The sequence below is a fragment of the Cryptomeria japonica genome, chromosome 4, assembly GCF_030272615.1.
Source record: "Cryptomeria japonica chromosome 4, Sugi_1.0, whole genome shotgun sequence".
Classification (NCBI taxonomy): Eukaryota; Viridiplantae; Streptophyta; class Pinopsida; order Cupressales; family Cupressaceae; genus Cryptomeria; species Cryptomeria japonica.
Window position 1 is genome coordinate 670459969 of NC_081408.1, and position 21405 is coordinate 670481373.

Genomic DNA, 21405 nt, shown 5'->3' on the forward strand with positions numbered 1-21405 from the left:
TTTTCTTGACTTTCTTGTATTTCACATGTTGTTGTGTACACAACCATCTTACGACTGGCTATCTTAAATATTTCAACTAAATCAAGCCTATAGTGTAACTAGCATTTAATGAAAATTTGTTTGTAAATGGAATGCATGAACCCGAGATTTTAAGAACTTAAGTTTGGAGTGTTCTGGTGTGCATTTGTTTCTGTGCTTTATTTCTATGTTTGTGTCTTTCTTCATGGTATCAGAGCCACACGTACTTCAGGAGTGATCGTGTGTGGTCGAGTTTGCAGCCAGATTCTGTGTTGGTTTGTTTCTCTTTCTTTGTGAGTTCTGCAAGTAAATCGCTTTTATCTAGACCTTTGTTATCTATGGAGAGGCGCGAAAGAAATCCTCACACTTTGGCCTTCACTAGGACTTAAGTAAATTCAAGGGAGCAGTGAATTCTAATGGCATGATCTTGCCAACAGACAAACTACTCGCATTTTTTGGAGGTTCAGTTTCCAAGGAAGAGTTGTTGCCATTCTCTATGGTCAAAGGAGAGATTGTTGTGAAAAGGCTGAAAGAAGGCTTGTGTAAAGGAGGCATAAGGTAATTATCAAGATCTCTGCATGAAGCCAGTGGAGATACTTGCTTAAGAAGTGGGTTTCTTATTGTGATTATGCTAGAAATGTGATTTTTTTTTAAAAGTTGGAAGCTGATATGAATCTTAATTGTTTGGTCATATGGTGTTCAAAGGTAGTGAAGAGTCACATTTTATATAAAAATTATAAGTGATCAGAAAGTAGAAAGTGAAATTTTCATTTCTTGTTAAAGAGAAGTGTTTGTGTGCTTGGGTGATTTGTAGTGTTCTTATTATGGCTACCTCCAAAACTTCTATTATTGTGGTTAGTGAAAAACTAGATGGCTCTAACTATGCCAACTGGAAATGTGAAAATGTAATTTATTTTGCAAATGAAAGGTTTATGGGAGCTAGTAACAGAAGATAAACCTGAAGATGCAAGTAAACATGAAAATGGGATAAAATGGATATGAATGCACAAGCTACAATTTTATGGCAAATTAGTCCATGAATTAGGCCACATGTTCAAAGTTTGAAAATGACAAAGGAAATATGGGAAATTTTGCAAACAATATAAGAAAGAACTATAAAGTTAAAAGTAATGGATATTAAAAGGCAATTAACTCACTTGAAATTAAAGGTAGGTGATAGTACGAATGATCATATTGCTAAATTGAAAAATTTAAGAAATCAACTTGCAATGATGAAGGTTAAGTATGAAGATTCTAAAATAATATTTTTTTTAACTGAAAGTCTTTTAGATGAGTACAATAATTTCATCCATACATTGGAACTAATTGAAAAGATTGAGAATATCAAACTAGAAGAAGTTTATGGTGCTTTGTTAAATGAAGAAGATAGGCTTAAAAAGTACAAGGGTGAGTCTAGTAAGAGTTCTCAAGCTTTTATGACCAAAATAAAATTATACTCAAGGTGAATCATATCAAAATCAAAGGCCAAAACAAGGGAATCGACATAGAAATAATCAAAGGCAATGGAATTAGTCAAGGGATAAACAACAGAGGGATTGTTTTCAAAAACAACATATTAATTAATGGAGAAATCAAAAAAGTAATTATAAAGGAGAAGATGCAATCAAAAGTTATAATTGTATATGTAGGGGGCCAAAGGAAATTTAATCAAAGAAGGCAATCAAATTTTGCTCAAGAAGAGGTTGATCATAATATAATGATAGATTCTTTAGTTACTCAAGGAAATTCAAGTGACATATGGTATATAGATTCAAGAGCTAGTCACCATATGACTTGCAATAAAAACTTCTTTAACACTTTAGAGGAAACAAAAGGTACAATAATATTTCTTGGTGATGATAGTTCACATGCAATTGAAGGAATAGGCTCAATTTCAATGAAAGGAAATGATGGTGAAAAATGGATAGTAACAGATGTGAATCTTGTACCAAAGTTAACCAAAAATCTTCTCTCAATGAGTCAAATAACTCAACATGCTTATAAAGCGGAGTTCTATTCAAATAAATGTTTAATCAATAAAATTAATGATGGATATAAAATAGTGGCAACTAGAGTTGAGATTGATGGTATATAAAAATATTTAGCAAGTGTTGATAAGAAAGCTTATATTACTATAGAATCCTTCATAAGTGAGTTATGGCATCAAAGATTCGGTCATTTAAACTATCAAAGTTTGGCTATGCTTTCAAAGATGAACATGGTTGATTTACTACCTTGGATAAAGGTAAATACAAATGTGTGTGAAGGATGAATGATTGGTAAATAACATAGAGATAGATTTGAAATATCTACATGGGGGCAAGTAAATCTCTTGAACTTATCCATTGTGATTTATGTGAGCTTATGAATCCAATGTCAAAGGGGGGAGCTAGGTATGCATCTTAATATTCATTAATGATTTTTCAAGGAAAGTTTGGGTCTACTTAAACAAAAACATGAAGTTTTTAGCAAATTGGAAATGTTTAAAGCGTTTGTGGAAAATCAAAGTGAGAATAAGATCAAGAGAATAATAATTGATAATGGTGGAGAATATGTCAACAAGTTCAAATCATTTTGTGAGTATCATGAGATCACTTGAGAGAAAAATGACTAATAGATATACTCCCCCCAAAAAATGGTGTAGATGAAAGGAAGAATAGGACCTTAATATAAATGGCACGTTATATGCTTAAAGTTAAGAATATTCCATTGTTTGTTTGGGTTGAGGTTGTCAATATTAATTCTCATATTTTAAATAGATCTCCTACAACTTGCTTGGAAAATATTACACCTGAAGAAGCATGGAGTAGAGAAAAACTTTAACTGTCAAGTATTTTAGAGTATTTGGATGTGAAGCATTTACTCATGTACCAGATGAGACTAGAGAAAATAAATTTGATAAGAAGAGTGTTAAGTGCATCTTTATGGGTTATGATGATCAAAGGAAAGGATATAGGTTGTATGATCCTAGTCTGGAGGATGCATTCATAAGCAGGGATGCCAATTTTAATGAATCTACTAATGATTTTGAAACAAATGAATGTTCAAAGGAAACTTTTGATATAGTTAAGGAATCTAGTCCTCCAAAGACCAAGAGTCTTCAAGAGAATTATCAAAAGAATCATCAAATTAATTATGCTCTAATGACCACCATAATGAAGACCAATTATCCTCAAATGTATGACGAGGCTAAAGGATAACATGAATGGGAACAAGCTATGAAAAATGAATATGATTCTTTGATAAAGAATAAAACTTGGGAATTGGTGGAATTGCCCAAAGGCAAGAATGTGGTCAATAATAAGTGGTTATATAAAACTAAATTCAACTCAGATGGTAGCATGTTAAGACACAAGGTAAGACTAGTGGCCAAAGGGTATTCATAGAAAGAGGGAATTGACTACACAAAAACTTTTGCTCTAGTAGCAAAGATTAGCACTATCAGGACTATTATAGCATAGGCAGCTCGTTTGAAGTGGTCTATTCACCAAATGAATGTCAAGAATTCATTCTTGAATGGTGAAATTGATGAAGCCCAGGACAAGAACACATGGCTTAGAAATTAAAGAAGTCACTATATGGTTTGAAACAACTCCAAGGGCTTGGTATGCTAAAATTGATGAGTATTTACAAACTCAAGTTTTCCATAATAATCCTCATGATCCAAACTTATATGTAAAGAAATTTGATGATGGTGGACTATTAATTAATGTACTTTATGTTTATGATCTTATCATTACGAGACATAACATAAACCAAATTAGTAACTTGAAGTTAAAATTACAAGATTTATTTGAGATGACGGATCTCGGTTTTCTACACTACTTTCTTGGCATCCAAGTATGGAAAAAAGATGATGGTATTTATCTCTCTCTAACCAAGTATGCTCTAGATTTGTTAATAAAGTTTAAGATGGAATATTATAAGAGTGTGTCTACTCTGGTTGCTCCAAGATTAAAATGACCAAGGATATGGAAGGTGAGGATTTTGATCCTACCTTATACAAGAAATTGGTTTGAAGTTTGGTGTACTTGGCTCACACTTGACCAAATATTTATTTTGCAATAAGTGTGGTTTTAAGATTTTTGAGTTCTGATAAGCTTTCAGATTGGGTTAAAACAAAGAGAATATTGAGATATGTACAAGGGACTTTGAAAATGTGTGTTTATTATTCTTCTCATGGAGATCTACAACTTATTGACTATTCTGATTCAGATTGGGCAGGATGTGCAGATGATCATAAATTAATTACAAGTTGTGTTGTCTATCTTGGTTTGGGTCCCATTTCATGGTGTAGTAAGAAACAATCTACTATTTTTCTATCTACTATAGAGGCTAAATATACTTCAGCAAATGAAGCAACTGAGGAAATCACTTGGCTACGAGGTATTCTCTCACTACTCAAGAAACATCAAATAAGGCCTTTGGTACTTCATTGTGATAATCAAAGTGCCATCTTGTTGTCTAAGAATCCAATGTTTCATACTTGAAAAAAGAATATAGAGATCTATCATCATTATATCAAGCATCTCACATCGATCAATAGCTTATTCATCTTTAATATTGTAAATTAGAAGATTAGATCGCATATATTTTTACCAAGGCATTATGTGAAAATAAGTTTGTATTTTTTAGAAATCTTTTAGGTTTATGATAAGTCACATAACTGTATGTAAAGGAAATCATGCGGAAATAGAAAAGATTGAAATACCTATGATAACAATCAAACAAACACATTTAGCTCAAACACTTCAAGATTGGGATGTTATAAAGAAAGAAAAATAAGCATAATTGACATAAAACAAGATTAAAAACTTCATTTGACTCCTTGATTTGATTATCCCGCAGTTAGATGTGTGCCCATTGATATGACGGGTGCTTGATATTTCTCCATGATGTGCGATATGAAGATGAGATTCAAAAGAATGAAAAGATGGCTAAGAGGATGGGATGGAGATGCAATATTGGTGTGGTTGTATGAAAAGTGGAGGATTTGCTTGAGAACAGAGGGGATTAAATAGGAGTTGGAAGGAGAGAAGGGGATTAGGAAAATGCAACACTTCTCCTCAAGGAGGACAAGTGGAAATCCTAAGAATTCCATGTAGAATAAGATTCTACACTTTTCCTCTCAACAAAGGAGGCCACATGTGTCCCTTAGAGGGACAAATGTCACAAAGGGGCTTGACAATGTGTCCTCAAGGACACATGTCCATTTTGGGAAGAATCCACCCAAATAGGTTCAAATTTCCTAATATTAAGGAAATTAGGGAATCATGTGTGTGTGCACACATGTGAGGGGAGGTTAGGATAGAATAGGATAAGGTTTCTTGGGAGGATAGATTTGTTTATAAACCATGGGTGAGGATAGGGGTTGGGTTAGAAGGGTAGTTAAAGTTAGGAGACATGTGACCTAAAACGAATATTTGAATTAATAAAATTCAAATAAGGAGATGGAAAAGGATAATTAATTAATGAAAGGATTAGAAGAAAAGGGGTGGGGGTTAATTAATTAAGAGATTAATTAATTAATTTGGCTATGGGGCATGGCTTCATTTAATTTATTTAGCCAAAAGGAATACTTTATTTTAATTGAATAACATGACTTATTCAACTAATAATGGTGACTTAGGAGATTTGATCCGATTAAATTAATCAAACAAATTTAGGTGTCTACAAACTCTCCAATGGTTGTAATTTAGGGGGGGGGTTATAGTGAATTCCTACCATTATATTAAGTGAATAACTGATTGTAAATGGGTATCTAACAAGGCTTTAGGCTGGGACCCATATTTGCTAGATTATATGAGTATATTTAGGAACGTTGGTATGATTAATTTATGAGGGGATGTTAGAAATAAATTAATCGCATGATACGGTCAGCATAGACCAAGAGAATGTTCTAGACTTGCTTGTATTTCATGTACTATTGTGTACACAACTATCTTACCACTGGCCATCTTAAATATTTCAACTAAATCAAGCCTATAGTGTAACTAGCATTCAGTGAAATATTGTCTATAAATGGAATGCATGAACCTGGGATTTTAAGCTCTCAAGTTTGGAGTGTTCAAGTGTGTATTTGTTTCTATGTTTGCATCTTTCTTCATGTATCATAATATATTTTATTTCAATTTTCACACTGGAAGGGTCTTAATTAAGTATTCAAAGGATAGGGGTGTGGAAGAGGATGATGTAAGATGTGTGTACTAACAATCATTAATTTATTAATTGCTTTAACTAAAGATAAAATATTTGGTGCACCCACTTCTTCCATGTCTATCAACAATAATTCAAGGTATTTGGTGCACCCACTTCTTCCATGTCTATCAAAAATAGTCCAAGGTTGTCAGGTAAGGCTTCTAAACTTGCAATTTCTTCCCCTAGAAATCTTTATATTCCTCCAAATATTCTACCATCATGACCATTACTAATTGTAAGGCATCATTTTCATCTGAATCTAAAATGTCATTTATCAAAAATTGATGCCCTATTTGTAGAGGGGGCTTCATAGGTGGATGTAATGATATTTATTCATATCTAATCCCATTTGAGATGGTCATGTTTCCAGATCTACGGTTAATGAGGGCAACATCTATCACAAGAAAACGTTGCCCCAAAATAATGGGATATCTCACTTTCTTCTTCTTGCCTTCAAGGAAAAACAAATCCATGGGGTAATCCCAAGTATTCATGGTAACAATTACAACTTCTAAGATTCATTCTAGCTTGGCAATATACTAGTTGGCTATTGTAGTTGGCTCAACTTCAGTCATGGCCAGATTTTTAGTTGTATTAGATGTGATGATATTGATAGTGGTTATAAGACTTACTTGCCTTGATAAGAGTTGTAACTAGGATTTGATTGTCTCTGGCCAATAAATTTTAATCTCTCTTTGACTACTGAGGCCTTCTTCAAGTGGTTCTTTATTTTTGGGATGGGACCACATGCACCAGTGGCATGTTTCTCTCACAAATCTCACATAGATATACCCAATTTAATGGACATTCCTCAGTGAATGTTTCTCTCTCTATTTTGAGTAGTAAATAGATAATGGCTCTATTGTTCTTTTTATCTATTTGACTATTGAGATGGAGAGGAATGTCAATTTTTAAATTCTCCAACCTTTCCATAACTATAGGACATCACTTGAGGTATTTTTCCCTTTACCTAAATTTCTAGTACCTCTTGTTTATGAATAATTCCTATAAACCTCTATCATTTCCTCAAAGTTTTTCTTGTTAATGTCACCTCTTCTTTAATCAAGTTTAGGGCTTCCTTGAAATCATCATCAATACCTCATTAAAATATTTTTCTCTTCATCCAAAATACTTCCACACTTTTTGTGTACAAATAGATGTCCAAGTATATAATATTATTGGCTCTCATTCTTCATATATTTCATTCTAAAAATTTCCTCCTTTTGATCCATGACTAGACAATATTCTTGGTATTTATCCAAGAAGGCAATTTCCATTTCATTCTATGTGGTGATTAAATTTTCATATGTAGTCCCATGAACCAACGTAAAGATGATTTTTTAAAAGTGGTTATATACAAATTTGAATTATGATTATCAGTTACTTAATCATAATTTTGGCACAAATTCTTCAACTCAAACAAGAACTAGTCAAGATCTTTAGAAATATTCCCATGAAACATAGACAAAATAGAAGGGGAAATATTTTTCATAGGCCTGAATCATTCCTATCAACATTCAAGGTTATAGGATATGAAAATGTTTGATTTGGAGGAGCTTCTTCCTCTACTCTTTCTATCATACTTATTGATTAGTCAAACATATACTAATGAACTTGAACTTTGAGGTTGATATTCTTCAAATGTGTCTTTTGGTATTCTTCTAACAAACCTTACAAATGAGTCCCTTGCTCCATTCATCAACTTTTTGAAAGGGTTCTTACCAACACTAAGACTCATTTTTTTTAAAACTATATGTTCCTTGCAAATAATGCAAAAATCTTTAGGGGGTCATTGTAGAGTCACACTCCCTTCTCATTTAATTCATTTATTGATCTTGAGGTGTCTAAATATATTTATAGTGAGAACATTTTGGAGGTTTTCCTCAATAATTTCTTTTTCTTAAGATATTGTTTTTAGTTATAAGTCCTTTTTTCGAATCATGCCTACACTCTATTTTAATCTCTTATTGGCCTATACTTTGTATTCTAAGGAATGAAATCATAAGCTACTCTAATTTGTAAGGATTAGTATGTTACCTTTTTCTCAAGTCAAGCTAATGATAAATCTATGAACACTTGTAGGAAATGGATCCTTTCTAGGCACACTTACATGTAAATAAATCTATCTAATTTTGTAAGAAGTAAAATCTATTCTAGATTACAAAAAAGAAATTATATTTATTCCACTCTTTTACAATAAATTAAATCTACCCTAAACCACACCTTGCATCAAATCAAATTAATCTAGATAATATCAAATTTCAACACCTATGAAAAACTTTTAGTTTCAAACAATTTATTGTAGAGTGTTAATTGCAAAGAACACATGTAATTTCTATTCCCACTTAATAAAAAATAAAAGCCTAACTATCAAACATAGGTACTTAAAAACAATGAATTGAGAATGAAACTACAGTGATCAATATTTACCATTGCAATTTAAATTAAATGTATTATATAAATTAAAATATAACTCTTATACAATAAATTAAAATTTTAAAAAGAGAGATAATTATAAATTAAATTATTCTAATAACTTTTAATTATTATTGAGATGGATTTGATAGTAAAGGTAAATGGAGAGCGAGAGCGGGAGAGCAGCGGGAGCTAGGGTTTTGTCTGGTGATAGAGATGCAGGAAAATATGAAGAAGGGGATGGTGATTATGACATTGATGGGGGGCTTATGGGCCCCTATTTTTTGTTGCGGTAGTGGTAGTTTGGTCATTTTCTATCGATAGGTATGTTGGAATCAAGGAACACTGAGAGGGGGGGTGAATTAGTGTTCAACAATTTTCAACTTTAGTAACCCGATCTTATAACCGATTAATGCAAATGAAGAAAAGTAAAGTGCAGTAACACAAAGCAAGGATCAGAAACACCATAACACCAAGATTTTTTTATGTGGAGATATGGTTAATGGAAAAACCATGGTGGGATTCAAACCCACAATATTGATATACTTTATTATAAGTATAAAAATATTACATAAGGGGAATGTACACGCATTTAGACACACTTCCTAGAGCTCACTGCTCAATTACAAGTAAGGGCTACAACCCGAAAGGCTCATTGCCTTAAAAAAAATTTAAAATGATTACAAGAAGGTGTGAAATAGTTAATAGCATCAAAAAATGGCTGAGTATAGTTCCGTTAAGCAAAAAAAACATGATCACACTCTTCTCTACTACTCTGCCTTGTTCTGATTTTCTACATTATACCGAAGCACAAATCCTTCAACCGTGCAAGTGAAACTGCACACAATCACTCATACACACTTCCCACACCATCATCAATATACCAAATGATCATATCAATCAGTCTAATATATCTGCAACATCAAATTAGATCAATTCCATGTCAGGCCACAAACCGCATAACACACAAATGAAACGTGTTACCCAAGTCGGCTCAAATAAAATCAAAACAATCAAGTGGACCAAAATAAATTGTCCACACACTTCTAGCATGTTGTCACATCATCCTCGATTACACAAAAAATCACAAAAATCACTCCACATGATCCACACAATGAATCTTCACACACTACTACTAATGAACACTATTCTAACCACAAGCATGCCTATCAGATCTTCACACTCACCCAAAACTTATCACCAGAGGCCACAAACCTGGAATAATGTATATGACATGAACACAATGCTTCATCGATATCGACAACATAAAATATGCAACACAAATGAACCGCCAACCAAATGTTGTTTATTCTACTGGATAACATGTTCTTCTCACCGGACCTTGCCAAGCCTTAATCAACGTTTCAAAATGAATTAATCAAGAACTACAGATAGAATATCTGACACAAGTTTCCATCAATAAAAATATTTGATCATCAATGCAGTGTCTCATGCCAACAATCTCCCCCTTTGGCATTGATGGCAACACTTAGTGAAAAATGACTAAGTGTCAGACCAAAACCAAGATATATATACTGCAACCAAGAATCGGACTACCGAACTCCAAAAATCAACAACTCCCCCTAAGATCAACATTATTCACTCATCTAGTCTCCCCCTCTTACATCAATGAAGAAGGTAGAATTCCAGAAACCAAAAATTCAAGCCAAAAATGTTATATACATATGCATAATCCTCCCATACTTACATAAATTTGAAAATGTTTGTAAAAGAATTCTTCAGTAAATTTAGGTGGCTATCAAAACCCTTCTTCAAGCTCTCCAAAACTATTATAAGTTTACTGAACAAGTATGCAAGTTCCTCTGTTGACTTGAGATTTGTTGGCTCTGTGGATTTCATGGCACTTTCGGCATCTTATAGACCATTGATCATGATATACAACTTGGGAGTAATGAGACTCCTAAGTTCACAAACTCTGCAAATTATTTTCTCTTTTTCCTGACTCAAACTTCTGATTTTCTCTTGTAAAGATATCACTTGGTGTTCATGATTTCTCAAGGAGATCGATGAAGGATCAAATGATTTGGACATTTGTGGAAGTTGATCCTCATTCTCTTTAACCTTTTCCTCAATATTTTGGGTGAATTGAGACAGTGTTAGACATGATTTGTAAATATTTCCACCCTTGGATAATGCATCATGTATTCCTTTTACACATGTATCCAGAGTAATTCTGTCATCAACAATCATCTTCTTTAATGTCATGAGCCCTCTTGCATTGAACTCATTCCAAACCTTCTCTTCTGCAGATTTATCAAAAGATTGAAAGTGTTTGTCTACAAAATCAATTAACTTTCTCGATTTTCCAGATGGAGTGTCTGATGAGTCCTTCTAAAATGAAGGCATGAGTTTCTCCAGAAGATCAGACGCCATAGTAAGAAACTCACTATCCTCTATGTGAGATTTTAATAAGTTCTTACTAGCCTTTCCTTGAGCAAGTTCTACCAATTTGAGTGCCTAGACAAGGGACGAAGAAGCTAGGTTGATGGGGCCTTGAACGAATTCCAAATCCTCTACATGGATCTTCTTCCCCTTTACTGATTTCTCAGTGTCTCTTGCCTTAGCTTCAACTTCAACCTTTACTTCCACCTATTCCTGTTCAGTATCCTTCTCTATGTCGACTTCCTTTTCAAGGACCATAGGGTTCTCAAACTTAACCTTACCCTCATCTACTTTACCTATATTCACATCCTTAACATTAATAGTTTGGACTTCTACAACACAAGTATCATCCATTGTCTTCACTTCCGGATTAGGGTCACTTTGTCCTTTTGTCTAATTGACTTCATACTGGTTATTTGAATTTTTTTTGTCAAAATCTTTCATATTTCTTTAGCAACTTCACCAATTTTACCGAACATAATCTCGTTTACCCCGTGCTTGCTTCTAAATTCATTTTTTGCTAACCGGATTAATCTATCTATCTCTTCCTTCAAAATAACTAAATAGAGATTTACTAATACATATTCCTTCAAGTTTTCATCTTGCTTACTTGTCGTTAGTCTCCTAGCATCCAAAATGTCATACAAACTCTTGGGTATGATTGTCATTAATTCAATTAAAGATTTCCTATACACATTTAGATATTCTATAGTGGCTTCCTCTAAGGTTCTCTTACCGGATTCATCAAAATTTTCATACCAATCTGCTAGTGGCTTTAAATTCTCATTCTTGACTATCACATTAACAATCTCATTCAAGGACATGGGAGGCTTAACTTCAAGTTTACCTTTCTTTAAAGCCTAATCAAGTATAGATTTTGATTTCTTACCAGATTTAGGTCTACCAGATGGTTTCTCTTTTTAGATCTTGGTGACCTTAGCAACCTTTGCTTTGACCTCCTTGATTGGTTCATCTAACTCTGTCTCCTCTTCATCAACAGGAATGATTGTTCTAGCTTGTCCTCTCTTTCTCTTTCCTTCTTGACAGGTTTCAGATCTCTAGATGAGGTTGTAGAACTCTTTCATTATTTAGGCTTAGGGGCAGGGGCTCCTGGTTTAGCCTTCTTTGGTTTCACCATGTCTTCTTCTTTTAGAATGTTTTGCTCTCTAGCTCTCTAGACTGCCTCTTTGGTGATCCCCATTTTTTCTTCCAATTACTCTCCCTCCTTCCTCACCTTCTTCTTAATCTTCAACTTCTTGAACTTATAATGTAATTCCAAGCTCTTCTCCTTGTAAGTTCCAAACCTTTCTTTGGACTTATCCACTGGTTTTCTCAATAAGTGTTGAGCATACGCATCAAGAATGTGTCCCTCCACCTCATACCCCATGAGCATGATCCATGATGTTCTTGGTTCCACAACTGCATGATCCATGATGTTCTTGGTTCCACAACTTCCATAAGACATTGATCAGTATCAACCATAAAGAAGAGTGAATCTTCATTCTTCTCCACTATTTCTTTAGGAATTCTATCCTTGTTCTGCATCATGCTCTGCAAGGTTTTGAAGTATCCCCAAAGAATGCTATTTTGGATTGTAGAATATTTGAGGGCATGAAGTGTCTCATTTATTTGTACTACCACCAACCTATCATAGGCCCACTGAACTTTACCAACTCCCAAAATTTCAATCAAAAGTAAAAGTACAAACATATGATCAAAGTTTCGAATTTGAATACATGCCTCTTATCCTGTTTGATCTTCTTTAAATTGCCTAATAGCTCACTCCAGAGCACTTCACATAGATCATATTTCTTATCTTCCTTCAGTATTTGATAAGCAACATAGATAGTCGTACCAAATACTTAATTATCCCGGCTAGAGTGATATACCGTGTACCCCATCACCCTCAATGTGAATCTAACATCATACTCAACAATATCTCTGATTGTCATTGCCCTTTTGTCAAATTGAGAACCGATTGCTTTTGTTACTATCTGGTTCTTCACATTCCTCAAGGCAGGCACCTCACGGATTGAGCTCAAACATGTTACCGCCTTAATTCCACACTTGGTAATCTTGTAGGGTTTATCAAGCCATATGAGTTCATCACGCATTCTTCTCAGAATGTATCTAACCCATTCAGGTTCATCGAACATCGGAAAGTTCATGAACTACGTGAAACCCTTCTTCTCGATCGACTTAAATTCAAGTTTTAGGCTACCCATCTCGTCAATCATGTGTTGAGTGTATAAATTTATCATTTGGGCACTTCTAAGCTCCTCAATCTTATAGTGAATGTAAGTCCTAATATCCTCCACATGCAACACTCCGTAAGGGACTCATGAAAATGCACCACTCGGATCATCCTTCGTTGACTTATATGGATGCTTCTTGAAATTAGTCCTTTCCCTATTAATGACATCTTTTTGCTCGAAATATCTAGAACTTTAGCTTCACTGCACTCTTCCGTTCTCTCGCTTCGGATGCAAAGTGAGAAATGAAAGGCCAACTTTCTTTTTAGCCATCACATACCTAACTTTTAGGTATAATAAATGTACTTAACCCTAATTTCTTCTGATACCTTGTATTCATAGAGTTCTCCCAAAGGATCATTTGCGGATCATCAAGTCTAATAAGAAACTTCCAAAAATTCATCTGTAACCATCACCCATATCTCTGCAACCTATTGGAACCAGGTACAAATATCCAATAGGGGGTTTGAAAGAGTTTCATGAAAACCTCCCCCTAAGGCCAAATGCCTTAGCTTAGTTACACGATGATGTTCCAGCACCGGAATCAAGCGCGGACCCATTTCCTACATTATGATCACTCTTCTTTACCCAAGTCTTCTTCATCTAATCTTTGATCTCTTCAACTTTTGATTTGCCCTTCTCATTTGCCTTCACATTTTTTTTATTGTCTTTCAGACCTCTCCTATTCATGTTTCTGCTTCTGCAATACTTAGCAATATGATCGGATTTGTTGCAAGCATAGAAAACAACATTTCCTTGCATAGGTCTGAAGTGCATCTGATTTCCTCTTGATCATCACTGATTAGCAACATGTCCAAATCTACCACATGCATAACATCTAACATTTCTCCTATTCTGAAGGTTATTTATCACACTTAAGCATATGTTTGCCTTATGAATGGATACTTATTGCATTTGGGCAAGTGCAAGGTAATGAGTCACAAATTCGCGGAAGTCTGTGCGTTGGAAAATGCACTCTTAAAAATGGGGGCCCGTTTGTGCTTCGGGCTCCCGAGCCGAAAGGTAACGGGGGTCCGAAGAAAAAAATGGGCCCCCATTTTGTTCTAAAACGGGGGCCCACTTTTAAACAAAACGGGGGCCTTTTTTTAGAAACGGGCCCCCGTTTTGTTTAAAAGCGGGCCCCCGTTTCTAAATGGCATTTTTCTTTTTTTTTCCACAAGCCGCCCTTATTTGAAATGGGGGCCCGTTTTGTGGAAGTTGATTCCACAACCCGCCACTTGGCTTGGGATTAGGCTCGGGATAGGCCTGGGATGGCCACACCTGAGACATGGACTTGCAAATTCAAATCTCCATGAATGAAAGCACAAATATGAACTTCAGAAATAGTTTACGCACCTCTAATCAGAGAATTTTTATACGAAATTAAAACCCATTTTAGATTATACTGTCTAGATTCTAAATATGTAAATTTATTTAAAAATTGATTATTTTAACTATTTTTCATTTAATTTATACTAAATCAGGTCCATAAATTTGAAAATATTAACTAATTTTGTTAATTTAATAACTTTTTTATTTTAAAGAATTTTGGAAAAAAAATTATATGTCATCAATCTACACAAAATTCTTTTGTATTTAAAAAAAAAAAAATCAAAAAATGTTAAGTTTACATCAAATTATGTGGGTCGTACACGTCAAATTTTTAAAACGATAATTACGGCCATTAAAAAACTAATTAAAAAAAAATATTAGAAAAAAAAATACAGAAAAATATGCTCATCAATCTTCAATGTGTTACAAACCATTTCCCAAAACGGTTTGAGAAAATAATTTTAATTGTGTCAAAAAGTGTGGGTCGTACACATGCATGGTATGGTCCTGAAACAGGCATTTTTAAAACATAGTTTTCAGAACTCCATTTAAAAAGTTATTTTTTATTATGTGGGTATTAAAATAAATTATATATTTGGAAAGTACACTCAGAGGGCTATCTTTTATATTACTGACTTTTTCCAAGATTCAATCTCTAAGTGTTTCAAAATTTAAGCTCAAATGAGACAAAATCTGAAAATCAGGGAAAACACTTCCACTTTTTGGCCAAAAAGTGGACTCATCTTCTTGCACTAACCCATTTGAAACATTGATTGATAAAAGATGGACCATTATTATCCATTCTATTTCTGCACTGACTAGCCATATGACCAAATTTATTGCAAACAAAACTATTTCCATTGATTTTATGAGCATTAAGTTGCCTTGCCAGAGGCTTTATTGAGTTGTTCTTCTACTATGTTGATTTGGACCTTTCACCTTTCTCAAATCCAAGCCCTTGTGTATCATTAGGATTCTTCTAACTTGCAAGCATATCATCTAGTTTGGATGAGCTAATTCAGAACTTCTCCTTGTACTCATTCGCAACATCAAGATCATATTTGAGGAGGAGGACATGCTTTCCAAGATCTTCCTCATGTTCTCTAGCATTTTGAAGGTCACTCATCAACTATCCATTCTCATTCTCAAGCCTGAAACATTCTTCAGATTTTTCTTTCAAGTATTGAGCAAGCTTTTCTTCATTCTTTTTCCTTTCTTCAATCTCTTTCATCAGTTTCATCATAATGGCTTCCATTTCATTCTTTTGAACTGCATTATCTCTAGCAAGTCTCGCACATTCTTCAATTTTTTTCTTTAGGGCGTATTCATCAATTCCTTGACTTTATTTCTACTGAAGCTGATCAACAAGCTCTTTTCTCTTTTCTTTGGACTTACTCAGTTTCTCCTTTAATGTTTGAATAAAATTTTCAGCATCCTTAAGATTTTTTTTCAATTCTTGGACCTTGGCTTTGGACTGATCTAGATTATCAAGTGCAACAAGTAACTGTTGTCTAAGACCATTGGAATCCAATAAGACACCTTCCTGGATCTTCCTCAAGCTGTTAGGTTCCTTCCGATGAATTGGAGCTTTGATACCAATTGTTAGAATCAAGGAACACTAAGAGGGGGGGTGAATCCATTTTCAACAATTTTTAACTTTAGTAATCTGATCTTATAACCACTTAATGCAAATGAAGAAAAGTAAAGTGCAATAACACAAAGAAAGGATCAACAACACCATAACACTAAGATTTTTAATGTGGAAACCCAGTTAAGGGAAAAACCACGGTAGGATTAAAACCCACAATATTGATATACTCTATTAGAAGTATTTAAATATTACATAGGGGGAATGCACATGCATTCAGGCACACTACCTAGAGCTCATTGCTCAATTACAAGTAAGGGCTACAACTTGGAAGGCTCATTGCCTTAAAAATGTTTACAAATGATTACAAGAAGGCTTGAACTAGATCTAATAGCATCAACAAATGTCGGAGTATAGTTCTAGTTAAGCACAAAACACATGATCACACTTTGCTCTGCTACTTTGCCCTGTTATGATATTATGCATTATACCAAAGCACAAATATTTCAACCATGCACAATCACTCATACACATTTCCCACATCATCATCAATACACCAAATGATCATATCAATTGGTCTAATATATCTGCAACATCAAATTAGATCAATTCCATGTCAACCCACAAACCACATAACACACAAATGAAACGTGTTACCCAAGTTAGCTCAAATCCAATCAAAACAATCGAGCGCACCAAAAAAAATTGTCCACATGCTTCTAACATGTCAGCACATCATCTTTGATTATACAAACAATCACAATAATCACTTTGCACAATCCGCACAATGAATCTTCACACGCCACTACTAATGAACACTGTACTAACCACAAGCATGTCTACCAAGTCTTCCAACTCACCCAAAACTTATCATGGAGGCCACAAACCTGGAATAATGCATATCACATGACTACAATGCTTCACTGAGATCTACAACATAAAATATATAGCACAATTGAACCGCCAACCAAATGTTGTATATTCTGTCGGATAACCTGTTCTTCTCACCAAACCTTTCCAGACCTTAATCAATCTTCCAGAATGAATGAATCAATAACTGTGGACAGAATATCTGACACAAGTTTCTATTGATGACAACATCTGATCATGAATGTAGTGTGTCACACCAACAAGGTATGGGTCTATTTTTGCCTTGCCTTTCATAATTTGTTCTGGGTGGAGGTTGGTTGGTGTGTGGATGCTCTCTAGCTTGCCTCTATCCTAGTGGGTTGGTTGTCTCTTTCTCTTATGGTCATTTTGTTCGAGCTTTTTTCTAGGTGGCAATGTTAATGGCCTCTGCTCATCCACCCTAGTTGTCTAGGCCCTGAGGCTTTTGGGGGTGCTTCGTCTCGATGCGTGAGGGTTCTTTTCCTCCTAGCCTCCTCTTTAGTATGTGTCCTACGTTCTATGTTTCAGTTGCTATAGATTTTATGCATGGGTTATGCCATCTCTATGGATGTTCCCCTTCCCCTCTCCTAATTCCCATGCTTCCTCCCTTTGACATCAGATCTCTGCCACATTAGAATTTCTTGCGATTCCCTTCCCAGATAAGGGGTTTGAGGTTACTTTATTATGTGGCTGCATGGGACATTGTTTGGATATAGAACATGGTTAGGCTATCAGAAATTATGAGGCCTCTATGCACGAATGTTATCTAGTTGTCAATTAAGGGCATGCTTTATGGTGGTTTTGATCCTTGGCTGCAACTGCTATGATGAGGGTTGTGGCCCCTGTTCCCTCTGTCATATTGTGTGGGACCCCTTTTCTCAGTCTTGATGGCCATATGGACGGTGGCTTCATTGCTATGGTGGGTGGCATTCATTGGTGCTTTATATCTCCTCATATGGATGCTCTTCCTTTCATTTCATGAGCCTATCTTTCAATTCTCCCTTCTTGTTTGGTTGGGACTTTAAACATGTCTTTAGTTATGCTCCTTTGAGTGTCCCTATGGAGGGGGGCCTTGAAGTTTCAATTTTCATTAAGGTTTCTTCTGATGGTGGGATTTTGTGGGGAGTTTTTGTTCTTTGTGATGGTGACCTATTTTCTAGTGGTAGCTTTCTTTGTGTTGTGGGGGGTAGACTCTTGATGGATGCTTAGGGTTGGTTACCCTCCGGGTGCTTAATCAAAGAGGGCTTTATTTCTTGTGTACTTGATACAGTACTAGATTCTTATTACTTTAGGAGATTGCTTCCATTATGGAGGAATTCTATCTTTTTACCTTGCTTCCTTCATCACTTTCTATGGCTTTCTAGTTTGTTTTCAAATAATGTTTATGGTAAGGGTGGTATTACTGAGAGAAGATTTTGGGGTGACTCTCAAAACCCAAGGGTTGTGTGGATCTTTGTTGTGTAGGTTTTGACAATGATCTTTCTACGAATAGTCAATCTATAGAGGTGATCTGAGTTGGATCTTTTGAGGTGGTCCATGTTATGGTGTCTGCAATGGTTTTCTTTTGGATGGGGTTGGGCTTTCTGCCTTTCTCCCTTTCTATGAACAATTTTGTTCATTGTGGTTTTTCAAGTAAAAGGTTTCGGGATACCTTTCAAAACTAGGTTTCCATTGGTAAATAGTTCGAGGTTCTCCTAAACCCCTTTGTTGTGATTAGGTGATTTTGCTTGTTAGGGAACTCTTTCTTGTTGGTTGATGCTCCAGTCAAAAGCATCATTTTCAAAAAGGGGCCACCCTTTTTGGTTTTTGTGTTTTTGGTGATCTCAAGTTGCTTGAGAGTTCCCACTTGTGCACCTATATGGCGTTTATGTATTAGTAACGGTCATAGCTTGTCTTTTATCTAATCAAAACTTTTAATTATTATTTGTAATTTCATAAAAAGATAAACAATTTAGAAAAAAATTCAAATTTAAATCTTAATTAAAAATTAAAATAGAATAATATAAATCCAAAATTAAAATATATGAAAATCCAAATATTAATAAATAATAAATATTTTTAATTAAAAAATAAATAAAACTATTTTTTTTAATTTATTAGAATTGAAATATTAATAAAATATGCACCTAAAAAATATAATTATTAGATTATTAACATTAATTGTATCACAATCCAAACAACATTAACATTAATATTTATCATGTCTTGAATGATGTATTATGTAGTTAAGGTTTGTTCTCACATTATTTAAATTAGTTCTTGAGATATTGTATTAATTCTAATAACTTAATTATAAATTTGACATCAATAATACATATTTTTTTCAAATGATAAGTATTTTTAAGTACAATTATATTTCTATGTGGGATTAAGTATTATTGGATTTAAAATTATTAATCAAATCAACACATTTTTTTTTAAATTTACAATTAATTCTAAAATTATGTATTTGTCAACTCAACATGCATGCATTGATGTTAGTTCTAGATTTGGCCTCTTCATTTTTGGGGTAGGAAGAGAGAAAGATGCTACAAAGTAGCGGAGTTTACTCGAAGACGAGTCAACAGGTGTGGTCGGGGCTAGTTGGCCCCTTCATTTTTGGGATTATGCATAAGAAGGATGATAACATGACACATGGATAGCCTTAGCTTTGCAATGTGGAGCCTAAGGGCACAACAAAGTGGAAGAAAAATCTATTTTTGCTAAGTTGGCTAGTTATTTATTATATGTAATGCTTTGTCATTATGGCACCGACTAGGTAAGTTAGGGTTTTTATCAAGTCAAAAATGAAAAGCCACAAACTGTATAATGATAAAATTGAGGCTACAAGTAGAGGTCGTTGCTACTTGGTTGAATGTTTCCTTGGAGAGAGCGCCCACAATGTCCCCTTGTGCACTGGGAGAGAGTGGGGTCATAGTACAATTCTATTTCTATGTGGGATTAAGTATTATTGGATTTAAAATTATTAATCAAATGAACACAATTTTTTTAAAGTTTACAATTAATTCTAAAATTATAATAAATTATGTTTTAAAATTCATAAAATATTTATTATCTAATTAAATTTAAATTAAATTAAAATATAAAAATAAATCAACAATGACTAATTGTAATTTTAAGAAAAGTTAAAACTAAAATCTAGATTTAAAAGCAAGTTTCTAATCCATTTTATTCATTTTTGCATTCAAATCATTTTATATTAGAATTTTTAATTGATTAGTAAATTGAATAAAATTGAATATATCAATTATCCAATAGACATATATTAAATAAGAAATATTCTATTTTGTTTTAAAATCACTTTTAAGAAAAACAACTTAAAATAAAAAAGAAATTTAGTTTAGTTTGAGAACTGAAGATGCATATAAAAAGTTTCTTGTAAGGATTTTTCTGTTTTTTTTCATCTAATGGCTGTAATTGTTTCAAAAGTCTTGTAAGCCTTTAAGGTGATATCAACCGTAGATCTCTAATTAAACTTGATAAAACTTACATAAGAAACTTGACCTAATTATTGACTTCATGTTCTCTGCTCTCATTGAACCATTATACTTAAAAATTTTGAACATGTGCAGGAATAAAATCCATTGCTGATCCAAACTATACTAAAACTTCTTCCTACAATTCACCAATCGAAAACCTAAATTTTACAATTTCAATTAATGGATATTCATAGTCAAAGGTTTAGCTGAATTTTAATCGACTAATATTTCCGTTCAAACGTGTATCTGATACGCTTGGCCCACAATAAGCTTCCCGAGCAATTTTTCACTTTCCACTTATTCGGCTACTGAATTTCGTTGAAGCTGCCTCCCTCTTTTCTTTTACGCATGTCAACTTCTAGCTTTGCCTTTTAGGAGGAGTTGTCGCAATTTCATTCTCATCTTCCTCTTTTCCAACTGTCCTTTACGAAATTTCCTGGAAACAACACAATGCGGCAGATAAACGTTTCTTCTCCTACTTAAGCTTTGTGAAACCCTATCCATCTCTCAATCTCTTCCTACTCCAATTAGTACGTGGTACTCTGTCAATCACTTGTGTGGTACATTCAGGACACCATTGATTATGGCTATGATTTCTCTTGTGTTGGCAGCCTCCTGGGTACGCTAAGTCTTTCTTATATTATTGCTTGCTTATATTAAGGGCATATCCCTTCTTTGTGCTATGTTTGCCTTCCTGCTGTTATTGGAATTTTTGGGGCTAAATTTTCTTTTTTTCCTTCTAAATGTTGATGTATATATAATTTGATGGATTCAATCAAATGGAAGGTATATTAATTTATTATTGTTTTCATAGTGAAATTTTTTGTTTTAA